Source organism: Lathyrus oleraceus, chromosome 5 (genome assembly GCF_024323335.1).
Source record: "Lathyrus oleraceus cultivar Zhongwan6 chromosome 5, CAAS_Psat_ZW6_1.0, whole genome shotgun sequence".
NCBI lineage: Eukaryota > Viridiplantae > Streptophyta > Magnoliopsida > Fabales > Fabaceae > Lathyrus > Lathyrus oleraceus.
The window spans coordinates 543,186,908-543,192,213 of NC_066583.1; positions in this window are offsets into that span (position 1 = coordinate 543,186,908).

Genomic DNA, 5,306 nt, shown 5'->3' on the forward strand with positions numbered 1-5,306 from the left:
CTACCTAATGTTAGCATGCAAAGAATAAGGGAATTCTACCTATGTTATCATACAAAGGGTTCTACCTAATGGGTGCGACCTAAACGGAACAAAAGTTGACAGATGGAGCAAGGAGAGGAGCCACAAATAAGGGTAGATGGCGATGCCTGAGGCAATCGACTTACAGGTAGATGGCGATGCCTGAGGCGATCGACTTACAAGAGGATGGATGAATGTGTGCTGGTTTTGTTAAGTTTTGAAAATGATTACTCGACGTTGGATCGAGCTTTTGATCTTGTTTTGAAATGATTATCGGATGTTCATTTTAATTCTTGTATTAACAGATGAATAAAGAATGAAAGAATAAATATTATACACTTTATGGGATAGGGGTACATTTGTTATGAATGAGGATGGTTCATGGCAATCAAACAATAAGAATATATGCCTCAATCATCATACAAGTAGGCAACAGTTATTAATCAAATCATATAAGTAAACAGGTATATAATCAAATCAAAGAATCAAAGAATGAAATAACGGAGCATTAAACAAGGCATGGGAAGTATGAACATGTTAAATAATCAAGCAATAGTAAGCATGGATGAAAGAAACAAGTATAACAGATAACAGATGAATCAGACAGATAAAAAGATGCACACAAAAGGGCCACTGAAATAATTAAATCAAGAAATGAAGTAAGGATCAAATAAAATCAAGATAAAAGGCCTCTAATACATGGCATATGAGATGAACAAGGGAGGATCAAAAGATCTCTTCAATTGCCATAAGCAATCCCTAAATCAAACATTGATAGTAAAGAAGTCAACTGAAAATTCGAGCCAACTTAATAAATATCAAATAAATAGCAAAATAATCAAGAAAATTATGAAAAATTAAACTAAGTAAGGTGGGGTCAGGACATCATCATCCCCCAAAAAGATTTTAAAAATAATGAAAATTAGTACAAAAATTAATTGAAATAAAACAGAAGTCAAACCAAAAGTCAATCAACAAAACTAGGTTAAAATTAAATCAAAAATAAATTGAAAATATGAAATAAAAATCCAAGAAAAAGTCAGGTTGACCATGGAACAGTGGTCAACCTTCATCCCAAAAATCAGAAGCTAAAAATAATTTTAAGTCATAAAGATAAAATCAAGAATCAAATGTATCCTAAAATGGACCACTTGGAATGAATAATTAAAATAAAATATTAATATTAAATAAATGCAAAAATAAAAATTAAATAAAATTAAATAAGGCATCAAGCAATATGGAAAATATTTTTGGATATTTTTATGAACAAAGAAAATATTTTATATTAATTAAAATCAAAACAGAATAAATTGGAAATTAAAAAAAAGAAAATGAAAATGGAAGTGTATTAGCGCTGATGGGCCATGAGCGTGGGGTGTGGAAAGCAAACAGCAAAGGCCCATGATCCAAATCATTAAATCTGGGCGTGAGAAATTAAATGAACGTTTTATTTAAAAAATCATGTGAACATTATGTCAACCGGTCACTTTATTTTAAGTCACTACAAGACAAAACAAGACGGATGGCCAGAATTAAAACAAAAGCAACAGATCCAAGGGCTCTCAAGATGACACGCGGTCATCTTCTTCATGGAACCAAACCCTAGCCATGTTCATGCAGGAAACAGTGGAAAACAGTGTGTTTCTTCAAATTTCAACTCAAAAATACGACCATCATAGTGCATCAAAAAACATGAAATAAAACCCAGATCTCAAGTACAAAATGTGAAGATTAACGTGGTAACTTGTTTTAGGTGAAATGGTGGCTTATTCATGGAGAAAAGTTGACAATAAGGTGTCAACATGAACACGGGCATGAGTAGAAATTAACAACACAAATCAACAACATGAACATTGCCTCGTACTGAGGACTTCAGAAGCTACCATAAGTGTATGATTGGCATAGTAATGAGTAATGAAACAAACATGATAATGGTTATGGAAATGGAGCAAGAGTGTTACCTAGTGGAAGTCTAGTCCACTGCTTCTTGATTGTGGAGAGGCTAGAAGGAAATGGTGCTGCCTTGGTGCTTCAAGAACCTCACTTCAAGAACTTGATGAGAAAATGAAATATGACTTGTAATGAACCTTGCCTTGCTTGCTCGAAAACTCATAGCCTCCTCTCATGTTTAGGGTTTATGGCTTAAATATGGTGGGTCAAACAATCCTTAATGGGCTATGAAATAAATTATTTGTCCATGAGCAAAGGATGTAAGTTGGTTGCAATTGGTGAGGTGTAGAAAGAGGGCACGTGAGGTTTCTCATTATGGCAAAAAAAATTAAGTGAATGGAAATATGCTGCATGGCCAAATAAGGCAAACAAAACATGGGTTGTGTAATCTTGCAGCATGGCTTGGTCTGGTTTGGCAAGCAATCATTTCAAAGTAGTGACTTTGTGGCAAAAATCCATTTGAAAGTGTGGAAATTAGTGAATTTTGAGTTTAAAGTGTGATGTGCAAAACATGTCAATGCAAGGTTTCCAAATTTGGCCAATGTTCAAGCCCTTCTGTTTTGATGATGCAAGCTTCAAATGAAAAAACCAGCAACATAAAAGTTGTATATATCTTCAAGAAAATCAAAATGGACTTAAATTTTGTATCATTTGGATTTTTGATGAAAGAGTTATGGGCACTTGAAGTTGGACTTTTTTGCCTTTTAATGCATTTAGCCCAAAAGGACCTATAATGTTCTGCATTATCACATGTATTTCCTTTGAGATTTTGAAATTTTGTTCAACATAACATTTTAATTAGACATCTTAAGTTTTCCAATTCATTTAATCCCACCTCAAAATCATAAAAAATGAATGAGTTATGTCCTTGGTAAGTTGACCCAAAATTAGGGTTTCAGTCAAAATGACCTATAATGTCTGGGAATGAGAGATGACCTTCCAAGCTTCAAATCAATTTTTGATGAACATGAAAGTTGTTTATATTGTCCTTAAGAACATTTTTTATTTTGGAATCATCTCCATTTGACCAACACATAAAAAGTTAGGTCTCAGTGAATTTCAAAATAGTCAGATGAATTGACTGATCAACTTCTCCAGTCCATGACTCATATCTTGATGAATTGGTGATTAAGGACACTCAAATAAGTTCAAATATGCATGAAATTATGAATTAAAGAACTTCCCTTGATTGTATTTGATCATTGGCTGAGGTTGCTTCAAGAGCAAGGCATTGTGGTGCATAGATGAATTAGGGTTTCCTTGGGGCACAAACCTCAAACCCTTGGACTTGTTTTGATCAAAATGATGAATTGAGATGCTAGGGAGGCATATTTGATGGATGAGAACTTTGGGAACCATTACCATGCTTGCTTTCATCTCCTCTTGGCCATATCTTTGTACCAATGATCTCCTTGAAGCCTTTGACCTTGTGATTACTCAAGCTACAAACAAAAGATGTTAGTGACATATTTTTGTGCTTTTGGTTAGTAAAAAAAATAAGAAAAGCAATGATATACAATTCAAGTATGCTTGGTGATCTCAAACCACTCTCAAGAAGTCCCACCCAAAGGTAAAGGGAACCAAGATGCTAGTGAACCTTGAGGCAATGCAAATGCAATGTTATGATGCCATGAGGGATCTTAGGGACAAAATTAGGGTATTACAGATGCCCCTATTTAAGGTCATTCTAGCCGGAGAAGTGAAGGTTAAAGTCTTCGTCTCGACGGGGTAGAATGGGCTTAAATAATATCAAAGAGACGAATTTTGGTCCCTAAGAGACCTCATGATGCAGATGTATGCATGCAAATGGTAAAACTCTGTGGGGATAGGCATCCCCAAAAGAAATCCGGAGAAACTAAAAAAAAAAACCAAAGGAGTAATACACTCACTAGGGAGACGGGGACTCTAGGGGAGTAAAGGGTGAAAATGCGTGAGCAGGTCACGACTTGAGACTTGCTGAGAGACACAGAGAGAATCCATGAAATAAATCAATGGAAGAACTCGAGCTGACTCGAGGATGCATGTATTGGGGAATATGCCAATACAGCAAAAAATTATCCGCGACGGATACTTCGGATAAAAATCCGGACTCAGGTGAGGATGTCCCCTAAGGACTCAACTGAGGAAGATCCCAACAGAAATCTCCTGGGGAAGCAACAGGATGAGGTATTACCGGTTACTGGGTAATAAGCTCAAAGAGACGTGTGATCTGAACACCGGTATAAGGGTGAGAGAACAACATGCTCGGGAAGAATGAATATCTAAGACCGGTATAAGGGTGAGAGATATAAATCAACCAAATCATCTGAGGAAGACCTAGTAAGGTATATTTCAACTCAGGAAAATCTGACTCCACAGGGGACAAAAAGTCATAATAGGGAGCAGAAGGAAGGAACACCAGGGATACCGGTTACTGGGCATATAATAGGTGACCAACCAAAGCGTGAATTGGGGAATATTCCCAAAACACTCATCATCCAAAAAAGAGGGCAAAAAGCAAACTCGATTACGGGATGGGCATTCGATTCCACAAAGGGATACGAATCTTACCCAACTGGGGAAGAACAAAAGGCTTCGACCAAAGAGTGCATGAGATATATTATCTATACCGTCAGAACGTAGATAATATACTCGCATGGAAGATTATCCACAACCGGTTACTGGGTTAATAAAGGATAAATCGACCAACAAAGAAAGACATCGGGATACCGAAACTAGGTATATAATGATGACCAAGTTTCGGTATCCCGGTATATGAGAGATGACTTGCTAACACAAACAGATTCAAAGAAATAAGCACACAAACATCCGGTACTACATCCCAAGAGAGAAAGCCAGATTCCACAGAGAGTATCAGATCTGCCAGGGAATCAGGGGTACCCGGAAATAAAGCCCTTTGCAGGGGAATGATCATCAGTCATTCCGGCTGGGGATAGGAGTCACTGCACAGATAAAATCTGCCACATAAGCAACTCTACTGGGAAATCTATCCGAGGAGGTAAAGGGATTATGGGGATCAACCGCCAAGTACCGTACCCACCAAGGAGATCACATCTGCTGAGGAGGAAAGGTCGCTACTCCGCTGAAGGAGAGAGTGGTGAATATCTCAACAAGCATCCCACTCAGTAGAATAAACCACAAAAGGCTCCGGAGGAAGAAGATACAGTCATGCCAGGAATATGAACAACTGTTTTACCCTGTTGGAGATCATACCATCCTTGGGAGAGCACTGAGGATCTCCTAAGTATCTTTTCGTCATTGTGAATGTTCACTTTGTTTAAAAAACAAGTTATGAAAAATTCGTTTCTTCAAAACAATGATATTTTCTCAATTAAAAC